Genomic DNA, 14,879 nt, shown 5'->3' with positions numbered 1-14,879 from the left:
CCTTTTCTTGTATGTGGGAATTCCTCTTTCGGCACTGAAATTCCTCTAAGCCACATTTAAAGTTGGCGTCTCTTCCTCCTCCTCCTCCTCCTCCCCCTCCTCCTCCTCTTCTTCTTCTTTTTCTTCTTCTTCTTCTTCTTCTTCTTCTTCTTCTTCTTCTTCTTCTTCTTCTTCTTCTTCTTCTTCTTCTTCTTCTTCTTCTTCTTCTTCTTCTTCTTCTTCTTCTTCTTCTTCTTCTTCTTCTTCTTCTATTATTATTATTATTATTATTATTATTATTATTATTATTATTATTATTATTATTATTATTATTATTATTATTATTATTATTATTATAATTATTATTATTATTATTACAGTGGACTCCGGATAAGACGATGCCCAGGGGAACCGAGAAAAAAATCGACTTATCCGAAAATCAACTTAACCGGAGTGTAACCAAATGAGCAAAAACGCATTTGAACAAAGCAACCCAATCTAGAATAAGTATGTCCCTTCATATCGCGCGGTCTCTGTAGTGGTCATCAGAGGCTCCTACCCCAATAGCCCCATAGAGGAATCAGAATACATAAAAATCGGAATTTGAGATAAAAAAGCGGAATCAACGTACTGTTATCGACTATGACATGCTTTGCAACAGAAAATGTAATAGACAATCCAAAAGTACTCAAATGATTAAAAATAAAAAATGTGTAAAAATGTACAGATTGCGTAAAGACTAAGAATGGGGTCAAATAATAATAGAGAACACACAGGTCCTGGCCGTCTGAGAGCAAAGCATTGAATGGATGGATTTAACCTTGTCAGGACCCTCCCCCACACTCACACCTAATTAAGCAAACTCGCGTGCCGGTACACACATACACACACACACACACACACACACACACACACACACACACGGACACAAGGCTAAAATTAAATAGGGAAAGAAGCTCACCGTACTCAATAATATTATTACCGATTGAAGCCAACATATAATATTACCAAGGTCATTGACCTCACGAATTGGAGTCACAATAATAATAATAATACTTCGGTCAACCCCCTCCCAAACATATAATATTATCCGACATCAGCAGCACACACTTTGAAGGGACTAATCATACACAAAATGTGTGTTGATTGACCATAAGAGATGCTGACGAAATAATTCATAGCTCACTTTTTTTTCACTAGAGATTTTTTTTTTTTAATTTTCCTCGATGTGAACGGTGAAAAGCGGATTTTTTGCCTTGAATGTGGGATGTATACCAATTAAGTGAAATTATTCCGCAAAAAAGCGGAAGGGTAGGAGCCTCTAGGTCAAGGTCATGCTTCTTGTAAATTGCCGAGACAGAAATAGCTGGTATGCCAATTTCCTATTCGATGATTTTCTGTCGCATGCCAAACTTTCCAAATGCATCGAATCTTTCTTTTCCGCGGTAGGTTTGCCATATTGTAGTTGTAGACTTGACTTGAATTCTTCTTGGTAAAATAAATACCAATTAAGAGGGCCATTACAAAGGATGGCCTGGGATTAGAACCAAAAAAAATCTTGAACTTGAAGTTGCGACAATGTAAAATTTGAGATGGAGAAATTAAAGTTATTCAATACTGCTCGTGTACATTGAACACGGACGTCAGGCAAAGCACCTACATCACATCGATGTGCGCCAATCGTTCGCGGATAGTCTTAACCACTTAAAATTCTTACTGGTAGCTTTTTTCACCAATGGAAATACTTGTTTATTTGTGATTTGATTGTAGTCATGAGTGATAAGAACATCGACTTAAGCGACATCGACCTATGTGGAGTTTTTTTTTTTTACTGATGTTATATAGGAAGAAGGGGGAGGGACCTAGAAAAAAAATCGACTTGGGTAAAAATCGACTTAGGCAACGTCGACGTATCCAGAGTGCACTATATTGTTATTATTGCGGCCACAAGCGATGCAAAAAACTGCCATGACAGTTTAACATCGAACTAGGTTGTTAATATTAATTAGATCATTTCAATCGTTGATTCAACCGGGGTTTTATTTTCAGATTGTGGTTACAAATTACAGATTCGTTTTTCATATAATGCATTTTGTCATTCTTTAGTCTATTTAAAAAAAAAAATCTATCTAAGTTATCATTACGTCGGTCTTAATGTGTCGATACATTATTCTCCTCTCGTTATTGTTTACTATAATATCGTTGTTAGGCGATACCACAGAAGTCAGCCCATTCGAAATCAGCGGATTGTGCCGGATATCGGATTTGGTACTCAGTACACGTAGGTTACAATATAAAGAATTAATAATTCAGTGCGCACCAAATGTGAGGACAATTGGACAACGATTATCTAAAGCCCGAACGTGACTAATTCCATTTGAAGTCAAGGAGAACCACAGACGTCCTGTGTTATCTATTATATGGGGAGAACCAAAGTTGTTGGACGAAGTCACTTGGAAAGGGACCCGTTGAAATCAATTTATCTAAAAATTATGAATGAAGCTTAACGTATGATGTCATAGAACTGTTCTAGAAGGAACGGATTATAAAAGATGAAAAAAACAATCCAGAATGTTCTTTAACACAAATTATTATTTCAAGATTTTTCTTCTTCTCTATTTTAAGAATTTACATCTAGGACATGAAATTGCCAAATGTCGGAGATGAAAGATGGACAGATTTGGAAAAGCAACAATACACAAGCGTTAGTTTAAGACCATTCTTGTCTGGCCCCAATAGTCCCAATCACAGATAACACAGTAGTCGGTGGTCCCAATCGACTATCGTAGGGGAACGGAGTTAAAAAGAATGGTCTTAAGAAACGGAATAGGTAGGGGATTAAAGAAATGGAATAGGTAGGGGATTAAAGAAACGGAATAGCAAGGGGATTAAAGAAACGGAATAGGTAGGGGATTAAAGAAACGGAATAGGTAGGGGATTAAAGAAACGGAATAGGTAGGGGATTAAAGAAATGGAATAGCAAGGGGATTAACTCCCATAGTTTGTAGGTTAGAAGATTATCTAGAGAGCACATCACAATGTAAATAATGAATGTATGACAAGGTATAATTAATATTATGTCAAATAAATAAGATATAAGGAATAACGAAATGAATTAACAAGATTAAAGCTCGACGGGGAGGTCTTGGTTCAAATACACTTGACAGATCAATAAAGGAGTGGTAGTACCTTTTGAAAAATAAATTGAGGTTTTATATAGCGCAATATTCGTTAAACGTGCTCAAATCGCTTTACAAGGGGTCCCTGACCAACAGCAACACTTAACATGTAGGGCGTTACATGGCGCCTGTTAGGCGATATTACAATATTTTTTTCGGACAGACGACACTGTTATTGGCCAGGTACTCATCGTACACCTGAGTACGGTGAAAGAATATGAGTGAAGAGCCTTTTGCAAGGACTCAACTATGCGCCGAGCGAGGCTTGAACCCAGGACCTTCCGATCCGAAATCGAGTGTCATACCACAAGACCACATAGCCGCACCTTTCGGTGAGGACATAGGAACCACTGGTCCACACCTTGTTGATTTCACATACTGAGATGGTCCACTCTTACTTCCAAGGGATCAGATGTCAGTTTGTGAGATACCCGTGCTCACTCTGATACCGGAAATGTCTAATTGTTGATGAGATACCCATGCTCCCTCTCTTGCTGGCGATGTCTACCTGATGGTGTGATGACCAAATTGTTTTGAGAATTCTTTACTCAATCTGGTGTATGAGGTGTCCACTGGTGAACCATGCCAGAATTGCTGAAGGTACCGTGCGTGCCATAAGAGTCTATTATTATTATTATTATTATTATTATTATTATTATTATTATTATTATTATTATTATTATTATTATTATTATTATTATTATTATTATTATTATTGTTGTTGTTGTTAATGTTGTTGTTGTTGTTATTATCATCATCATCATCATCATCATCATCATCATCATCATCATCATCATCATTATTATTATTATTATTATCATTATTATTATTATTATTATTATTATTATTATTATTATTATATTATTATTATTATTATTATTATTATTATTATTATTATTATTACTATTATTATTATTATTATTATTATTATATATCATCATCATCATCATCATCATCATCATCATCATCATCATCATCATCATCATCATCATCATCATATATTATTATTATTATTATTATTATTATTATTATTATTATTATTATTATTATTATTATTATATTATTATTATTATTATTATTATTATTATTATTATTATTATTATTATTATTATTATTATTACTATTATTATTATTATTATTATTATTACTATTATCATTATTATCATCATCATTATCATTATTTATTATTATTATTATTATTATTATTATTATTATTATTATTATTATTTATTATTATTATTATTATTATTATTATTGTTATTATTATTATTATTACCTGGTCCTCCTTTTGGTGTTATATTGAATAGGCTTGTCACCCCGTTCCACATCAAATCTATACATTAATCCAGATCGGAACACTTCACCATTCATTCCTGGCCCACACACAAACATACACACAAAACCAATCGTGAAATCTAGATGCCACACAGACCAACCAGCCATACAGTAACCGTTATATTGTCCCACTACGGGCGTAATTGAGCCAGTAATGAAACAATCCTTTCTGTGACCAGAAACACTTGAGTATTTTACTTACCGCCAGTGCTGGGATTACCCGCCCAAATCATTACCCGGGTAATACCCGGGTAGTGGTCGGATTACCCGGGTACCCGCGGGTACCCGTGGCGGGAGTGACTTTTTGACCAAAAAAATGTTTTGTGAAAGGGGGGGGGGGGGGGGGGGGGGGGGGGGGGGGGGGCTTTATTATTCTTTAAATTTTTTTATGTTTTTATTCTTTAATTTTTTTTTTTTAGTCATTTATTATTTATTATTTATCACAACAAATGAAACGAAAGTAAGAAGCAAGGATAATTAATTACAATGAAACCAAAATAAATAAATTTTAAAAATAACTGAGATTCCTTTAAAAGATAAGAACTAGTATAGTCTTAATCTGTTGATTCCAAAATTGAATCAAATGTGTGTTAACAAATAAAACAAAAAAATCAATGTAATTGAAAAATAAAAGAGGAAAATCTTTTGAAAAAAGGTCATGTGAATGTAAATATGTAAGATCAAAATTGTATTACATCCAATTATCACTCAGTTCGGTTTCCATTTGTTGAAGCGGGTACCCGCTACCCGTCCCTTTTACTCGAGTACCCGGTTTGACTTTATTACCCGCGAGTACCCGCGGGTACCCGGGTACCCGCCCAGCACTACTTACCGCAGACGTTGTTGGTCGCTGGTGTCCCGCCTTTGTGTGGTAGACGCAGACATTTCGACCACTCCCCCATGAACTCGCCATGTATTTTCTACAACCACTTCTGTTTTGGTTTTGTTTTAAAGGGTTTTACGGCGCTTGCAACACATTTAGGTTATATCAGCACCAGTAAAAAGGTAGAAAATGGGATAGTAAAAAGTTCTAGAATTACAATTAAAGCACCCAAGAAAAAGTAAGACATAGGGGAACTGGTGACTGGAAGTCACAGAATATGATGAGTTATTTTTTTAAAAAGTCAACACAATGAGTGAGGATGAACTTAAGTGTTATTTGCATAGGAACCGGATATTCTATTCTAATGGAGTTTCCGGAACCAAATAGGAAACGGGAACTTTTTTGAAAATTTTTCGTTTTACACAAGTTTTCTATCTAATGTCGGAGTGAAAAAAGATAGAAAAAAAAACGATAAAACTTTTTAGAACCCAAACAATTATAAAAAAAGAAGAAAAAAAGAAACAAACAAACAATTTCGTCCACCCCCATAACAAACAGAAAAATAAACGGCGACAACAACAAAGATAACAACAACAACAACATAAAACAGCAGCATAAAAAAATACATCTTTAACTAGACCACGTCCATTATTGACCGTGAAAACAGAATCCTTCCTAAACAATTTATAATTTACATCGGTTCAAGTTCTATGTTTGCCTTGACTTTTTCTTGACGGCGGGATTTAAACGTGTGTTGGTTTTATATATCATTGCACACACCGTATCGGCCGTTTCCTCTTGTTTGGCTTTATCAAAACCCCGTCAGGATAAATGTATTGGTTTATTGGATTGGGTGGAATGGTCTTAACAGCCAAACGGCTTGTAAAACATAATCTGTTACTGTTCGATCCTTCACACTTCACATCGAGTTTTATTTGGATCTCCTTTTCTCCCTCCTCATCTCATCTTTTTAGGGCGGAGGAAGACTTTCGAAGTACGGCTATGTGGTCAGTGGTATGACACTCGCTTTCGGATCGGAAGGTCCTGGGTTCGAGCCTCGCTCGGCGCATAGTTGAGTCATTGGAAAAGGCTCTTTACTCACATTCTCTCACCGTAATCAGACATAAAATGAGTACCTGGCCGTTAACAGCGTTGTCTCTGTCCGAAAAATTGTAATATCGCCCAACAGGCGTCATGTCCCGTTCTAAATGTTACGTGTTGCTGTTGGCCAGGGACCCCTTGTAAAGCGCTTTGAGAACGTTAAGTGGATATTGCGCTATATTAAAGCTCATTTATTTATGTGGCCAAAAGTTTAGTAGCAGCTTTAAAATCCTGCATTTAGCTGTACTGTTGTCTTAATTGTTAATGGTGCAGCGCCGGGGAGAGAAGGAGAGATAGATAGATAGATAGAGGGAGAGAGAGTGAGTGAGTGAGTGAGAGAGAGGGAGGGAGATAGAGAGATAGATAGATAGATAGATAGATAGAGAGAGAGAGAGAGAGGGAGAGAGATAGAGAGAGAAAGGAAGAGATAGATAGAGATAGAGATATAGATAGAGAGAGAGAGAGGATAGAGAGAGAGAGAGGGGAGAGAGAGAGAGAGAGAGAGAGGAAGAGATAGATAAAGATAGAGATAGATATATAGATAGATGGATAGATAGATAGATAGATAGATAGAAGAAGAGAGAGAGAGAGAGAGAGAGAGGAAGAGATAGATAAAGATAGAGATAGATATATAGATAGATGGATAGATAGATAGATAGATAGATAGAGAGAGAGAGAGAGAGAGAGAGAGAGAGAGAGAGAGAGAGAGAGATGTATTATTGTTTTGGATATGTAGAGGCGATGTTAGAAGAAAGCTTTCAGGTCCCAAAGGTGAGACTGGATTAACGGGAAGAAAGTTGACGTGACTTCCAATCGGCCTTCGATAGGTTCCGACTGTTCCGTGTCGTGATCGCTATCGAAGATCGATTAATTGATTTGGAGATTATTGGAATTCCGTTGGTATTGAGCACAATAGATTTCACGGTAATACTGATCGGAAAATTGAAATGAACACAGATCAGCCATGACATAAAAATAAAACCCACAATAGAAACACGTACGTTTAGAATTCGAAACACTTGACTTCATTCACTCTCATTGTTTGTTTGGTTTTGTTTTTAAGTGTTTTACGGCGCTTGCAACACATTTAGGTCATATCAGCGCCAGTAAAAAGGAAGAAAATGGGGAAAGTAAAAAGTTCTGGAATGACAATTATAGCACCCAAGAATAAGGCAGACAAAGGGGAATTGGTTCAAATAGGGAACAGATGTAGATTCCAAGAGCCCACTATCAAAGTACTTAGTTTGAGATCACCTAAAAGTCTCATCCAGACACAAGCACATGTTCCCACTAAGAGGGACACACTCAAATGTTTACAAATCATATATAACATGTCAAAAAATAATACAGTGCGTTACAGAGAGATGATTGACAAGAAAAATAAGATGATCTCCCAAAACTAACCATTCATTTGAATGTTTCCCTCTGAGCAATGGTATCCGGCCAGTGCCAGGATAAACCAAGCAATCTCATTCCAAGACAAAGACAGAAAGCAGGTTGGAAAACAGATATAAGGGGATAGAAGACACAGCTAGTACCTCCCTGTCCACTATGGGAGGTCAGGAACCCCACCGAGAAATTTTTTGAAGTCTTTTACAAAGTCCTTAGTCATCCTACTTAAGAATGGCCCAGAAAAAAAAATACATGGAGTGCAACAGGGAAAGGAAAAACAGATATGGGGATGGGGGGGGGGGGGGGGGGGGGGGGGGGGGGGGGGGACATGAGTAGACATAGCAAGGAACCTCCAGCCCTACATGGTAGGTCTTAAGACTCCATCCAGAAAGCCAGAAAGCAATCAGACGAAGAAAAACAGATAGAATAATAATAATAATAATAATAATAATATAATAATAATAATATATAATAATAATAATAATAATATATAATACACATTTATACAGCACTCATTCTCGTGCAAAACACAAGCTCTGGGCACTTTACAATATAAATTATTAGAACCCCCCCCCCCCCCCCCCCCCCCCAAAAAAAAACAAAACAAAAAAAAACAAACAAAAAAAGAATTCATAGCCAAATCAAGGATTCATAGTGTCAATAAAAACAAATACAGTAAAGATGTGTCTTGAGATTCTTTTTAAAGGCAGGTAAAGACTTGCACTCCCTCAGACCACGTGGTAGTTCATTCCAAATCTTGGGGCCGAAACAAGCAAACGACCTATTACCAAATTTTGTTCTTGCTCTTTTTACCGAAATTTTCGTTTGGTCATTACATGATCTTAAAGTGTAATTTTCAAATTTACACATGACCACGTGATCTGTGAGATATGCCGGTCCTATACCAGCCAACACTTATAAACAAGACACGCTGCTTTGTAATATGTGCGCTTTTCAATGGGCAACCAATGGAGAGAGGCCAACAAAGGGGTTGCATGATCAAATTTTTGTTTGCCAAAAACTAATCGTGCTGCACTGTTTTGCAGTAGTTGTAATTGTTTTATAGAAGCCTGAGAATAGAAGAAGACACAGAAAGGGCGACCTCCCTGCCTACCACCGTGAGTGGTCAAAAAGACCCCCCTCTTTATTGTCAAGGGGAGGGGGAGGGGGAGCATCTAGTTAATAGATGCGGCTATGTGGTCTAGTGGTATGACACTCGCTTTCGGATCGGAAGGTCTTGGGTTCGAGCCTCGTGCTCGACGCATAGTTGAGTCCTTGGAAAAGACTCTTTACTCACATTCTCTCACCGTACTTAGGTGTAAAATGAGTACCTGGCCGTTAACAGCGTTGTCTTTGTCCAAAAAATTGTAATATCGCCTAATAGGCGTCATGTCTCGTCCTACATGTTAAATGTTGCTGTTGACCAGGGACCCCTTGTAAAGCGCTTTGAGCACGTTAAGTGGATATTGCGCTATATAAAAGCTCAATTTAATTTTTTTTATTTATTTATTTTTTTTTTAAATAAGGAATGACAATTGGATAAAATGCAGAAACAAATTCATTGATGGCACAAAAACATTTGAGTATTCATTTATTCAATTATGTAATTCATGAAAAAAAAAAAATGAAATTGTAAATAACAGGCTTTAAAAGTGACAAATTTCTACACACACCAAAGAACAAAAAGTAAAAATAACATCAGATTTTAAAGCTGGATGTCAATTTTCAAAAACATTTATTGATATAATATGACTAATGACAAATGAATTTTGAGTTTGTTTTAGGGTTTTAATGGTTTTACGCCGCTCGCAACGCATTAAGGTCATATCAACGCCTGTAAAAAGGATGAAAATGAGATAGTAAAAAGTTCTAGAATTACAATTAAAGCATCCAAGAAAAAGTAAGACAAAGGGCAACTGGGAACAAATAGGGATCAGATGTAGATTCCAAGAGCACACTATCAGTGTACTTAGTTTGAGATCACCAATAAGTCTCATCTGGACAAAAGCACGGTCCCCACTAAGAGGAATACAATCAAATGCTTACATTATACACTCAAAACAACAAATATAATAATACATAACAGACAGATGATTTACAAGGAAATAAATATCATCTCCCAAAACAATATGCATTTGACTTTTTCCCTCCCAGCCAGGACTCGGGCCAGGACAAAACCAAGTAATCTAATTCCAAGACAGGGACAGAATGCAAATTGGAAAACAGATATAAGGGGATAGAAGACACAGTATATACCTCCCTGCCCACTATGGAAGGTCAGGAACCCCATCCAGAAAGCACCCAAGAAAAAGGTAAGACAAAGGGGAATTGGTTCAAATAAGAAACAGGTGTAGATTCCAAGAGCACACTATCAAAGTATTTAGTTTGAAATCACCTAAAAGTCTCATCCAGACACCAGCACAAGATCCCACAAAGAGGAACACACTCAAATGTTTACAAATCATATAATATATTATGTAAACGAAACCTAATACAATGCATAACAGAGAGATGATTTACAAGGAAAAAAATATCATTTCCCAAAACTCGAACTATCCATTTGACTGTTTCTGTCCCAGCTAGGGCCAGGACAAAACCAAGAAATCTCATTCCAAGACAAAGACAGAAAGCAAGTTGAAAAGAAGATAAAAGGGGATAGAAGACACAGTAAGTGCCTCCCTGCCCACAATGGAAGGTCAAGGACACCGCCCAGAATTTTGTGTTTAAAAAACAAAAGCTTTTATACAGCGCAATTTCCACTAAACGTGCTCAAAGCGCTTTACAAGGGGTCCCTGGCCAACAGCAACACTTATCATGTAGGACGGGACATGACGCCTGTTAGGCGATATCATAATTTTTTCGGACAGAGACAACGCTGCTAAACGGCCAGGTACTCATTTTACACCTGAGTACGGTGAGAGAATGTGAATAAAGAGCCTTTTCCAAGGACTCAACTATGCGCCGAGTGAGGCTCGAACCCAGGACCTTCTGATCCAAAAGCGAGTGTCATACCACAAGACCACATAGCCGCACAAACACGGTTTAAACACTAATCAAGACATGTGTAAAAACTACCAAATAATAAAAGCGTAATTTGATACTTTCAAAAGAATAAAAGATGTTGCACATTGTGTTAACATCTCATCAAGGTGATTTTTAATGAGTTATTTAATTCTTGATGCCTTGTTGTTTTTAAAGCACAAAAGAAAAGGTAAGACAAAGGGGAATTGGTTCAAACAGGAAACAGATGTAGATTCCAAGAGCACAATATCAAAGTACTTAGTTTGAGATCACCTAAAAGTCTCATCCAGACACAAGCACAGGTCCCAACTAAGAGGAATACACTCAAATGTTTTCTCAAGTAACTTATTTAAAATCATTTTCAATGAGATGATTTTGCATGTAGAACTTTAACACCATGCACAACAAGCTCATATACTTAGAAAAGTATTACATTTTGCTTTTATCCTTTGACGACTGATTAATTTCCTACTTGATGTAAACTATTTCAAGCTGAAAGATAATTCTCCATCAGGGCCCCGAACGTGTATGGGACAAATTGGACAAAGAAATCAAAGTTGCCCGCCCCTGATCTCAGTAGTTTTACGAAAGTTTTGATAACATTCCTTTTCATGCAGGCTTTTGAGTGGTAGTGCATTCATGTCGTGTTACCGAGCGTGTCTTTGTGTTTGTGGCACTTTATAGCACTTTGTGGATTCTGTATGCCATATATCCAAACCAGCGTAAGTAAGTAAGTAAGTAAGTAAGTAAGTAAGTAAGTAAGTATGTATGCTGTATATTTATTATTACATTTACATTACACATTATCATTTGATACTTTTGATGGAATTTTTTGAGTTTTGCTTCAACATGAAATTTTAATCCATTTTGCAAGGACAGAAAAACAGAAAAATGTCAGTGAATGATTTTGGAATTTAACACACAACTTTAAAATATCATGTTTTAAAAACTTTTCTTCTTTCATGCTTCTATACTAAATGCATTTTTAGCCCATTTGTTTTTCTCTTATGAATCCGTTTAAAAGCAATTTATATAAAACTAAAAAGTAAACGTTTAGCTCAGAGTCAGCAGGAGTATTAACATTTTTTTACGTTTTCCTTACAGCACCGGATAAAAGCAACAACATTCCACAATAAATCAAGATTAATCTGATTGTAAATAATTTTCCTTAGGGTTTTATGACGCTTGAGACAAGTTAATAATAAATAATAAATGGAATTTATAAAGCGCTTTCCCCCCATGTAAATTCCATGAGCATTCCATCAATGTTTTATTTTTAACGGTTTTACAGCGCTTACAACAAAATAAGGTCATATCAGCGATAGTATAAAGCAAGAAAGATGGGTTAGCAATATGTTCTAGAATTACAATTAAAGCACCAAAGATAAGGTAAGACAAAGGGGAACTGGTTCAAATAGGAAACTTGTAGAATCCAAGAGCACAAGGATTTTACAGCGCTTTCAACACATTGGTGGTAAAAAGGAAGAAAATGGGATTGTAAAAAATTATAGAATTATAGTTTTAGTTTGTTTGTTTTTAAGGGTTTTACGGCGCTTTCAACACATTGGTGGTAAAAAGGAAGAAAATGGGATTGTAAAAAATTATAGAATTATAGTTTTAGTTTGTTTGTTTTTAAGGGTTTTACGGCGTTACTTAGGTTTTCAGCCCAGTAAAAAAGAATGGGATGTTGTTTTGTTTGTTTTAAGGGTTCGGCGCTTTCAACACATTTAGGTTATATCAGCGCCAGTAAAAAGGAAGAAAATGGGATAGTAAAAAGTTCTAGAATTACAATTAAAGCACCCAAGAGAAAGTAAGACATAGGGGAACTGGGAACAAATAGGGATCAGATGTAGATTCCAAGAGCACACTATCAGTGTACTTAGTTTGAGATCACCTTTAAGTCTCATCTGGACAAAAGAACAAAATCCAACAAAGAGGAACACACTCAAATGCTTACATTATACATTGAAAATAACAAATATAATAATACATAACAGAGAGATGATTTACAAAGAAAAAAAAATATCATCTCCCAAAACAATATTTATGCATTTGACTGTTTCCCTCCCAGCTAGGACTCCGACCAGGGCCAGGACAAAACCAAGTAATCTCATTCCAAGACAAAGACAGAAAGCATGTTGGAAAACAGATATAAGGGGATAGAAGACACAGTAAGTACATCCCTGCCCACTATGAGAGGTCAGGATCCCCACCCAGTTAAATGTGTTAGAATATAAGAATATAAACAAAACAAACAACCTCCACTTACATATATTTATGCACACACACACACACACAAACACACACACAAACACACACACATACAAACACACAAACACACACACACATACATACACACACACACACAAACACACACACACACACACACACAAACACACAAAAACACACAAACACACACACAAACACACACACACACACACACAACACACACACACACTCACATACACACATACACACACAAACACACACACACACACACACACACACACACACACACACACACACACAAACACACACACATACACACACACACACACACACACACACACACACACACACACACACACACACAAACACACACACACAAACAAACACACAAACACACACACACACACACACACATACACACACACACACAAACACACACACACACACATCTATTATCTCACTTTTCTCCCAGTCCTCTTGTAAATTTCAATTATTTTACACTATAGCTACACGTGCCATATTTTCATTTCATAATTATACACAGTATTATTTAAATGCATGAATAGATGACCACTGTCCATAAATAATCGACTCCGATTACGACTTTATTACTACGAAAAGTTACATAAACAAAACATCAGTGGAATGCTTTCACATACGTAAGTCATACGGTGATAGATAAATCAAATGATAAAGGACACACACATACACTCCTGTGCTTTATTAGTATCAATAGATTCATCTGACCTCCAACCCGTCAAATCAAAAGGCTCGGGCTAAAGAATCTTTCAAAAGTTTGTGGTTATTTTAATTTGCCAATATTTAAAAGTAACTTTTCCTCAACACAAATCTTTTGTAACTGTATTGCAGTACGGCCATTGAGTCATACTTAGGGGAACAAATACATTAATATTCAATCCCCAAAAATCCATAAAATATCAAATTCAAATTAACCGTTGCAAAGAAATCATTTGAATTCAGTGCCAAACGGAGAAACTGGAGCATGTGTAGTCTTGTAGGAATTATAGTCAATGTAACTAAAGGGATACACAGCTTTCTTCCTAATGCTAGTCTAAAGTTTTGCCTTCTGTTTTTCATAATATTCAATATCAGATGTGAGTTGCTAGGTGATGACATGTAATGAGAACAAGTGATAAACTAATTAGCAAACATTTAGATCTAGCTGTCATGACACTCATATCCGATATAAATCAGATATAAATATCCCAGTCCACCCCAATTTGCACCAAATCACACAATTTTATCCAATGTGACATGATGGATGAGTCCAAAGCAGACAACCAGCTCCATCAAAACCCGTGATCTTTGTGTGTTTTGTTTTGGTTTTGGTTTTGAGGGTTTTATTGTGACAAATAAAATAGGTCATTTCATCACCAGTAAAAAGGATGAAAACTGGATAGTAAAAACATTCTAGATGTACAATTAAAAGGTCTTGAGGAAAAAGTAAGACAAAGGGGAATAGTACAAAAGGGAATAGATGTAGATACCAAGAGCACACTATCTGTATACTTAGTTTGAGATTACCTAAACGTCTCACCCAGACAATAGCACAAGATCCCACTAAGAGAAATACACTCAAATGTTCACAAATCATATGTTAAAATAAAAAAAAATAACAGTACATAACAGAGAGATGATTTACAATGAAAAAAATATAAACTGCCAAAACTATAACTATACATCAACTGTTTCCCTCTCAGCCAAGGACTCAGAACAAAACTTAGTAATCTAATTCCAAGACAAAGACAGAAAGCAATTGGAAAACAAATACAGGGGGATAGAGGACACAATAAGTACCT

General features: G+C 36.2%; 1 protein-coding gene across 2 annotated transcripts in view; it reads right to left on the bottom strand.

Annotated features, from left to right (window-relative positions):
* The window catches only part of LOC144966978 (uncharacterized), a 32,137-nt gene extending 27,488 nt beyond the window's left edge, over window positions 1-4,649 (bottom strand). Inside the window, exon 1 of one of the 2 annotated variants that reach the window (XM_078903674.1) lies at window positions 4,435-4,649. The gene's annotated coding sequence lies outside the window, so the exon portion shown is untranslated. The remainder of the gene's footprint in view (window positions 1-4,434) is intronic. The other variant, XM_078903673.1, reaches the window with a different exon arrangement.
* Window positions 4,650-14,879: the final 10,230 nt, after the last annotated feature.

The sequence above is a fragment of the Berghia stephanieae genome, chromosome 3 (assembly GCF_034508935.2).
Source record: "Berghia stephanieae isolate SIO BIC M18660-M18661 chromosome 3, UCSD_Bste_1.3, whole genome shotgun sequence".
NCBI lineage: Eukaryota > Metazoa > Mollusca > Gastropoda > Nudibranchia > Aeolidiidae > Berghia > Berghia stephanieae.
The sequence above is the reverse complement of the archived record's forward strand: the minus strand, read 5'-3'. Positions and strand labels throughout refer to the sequence as shown.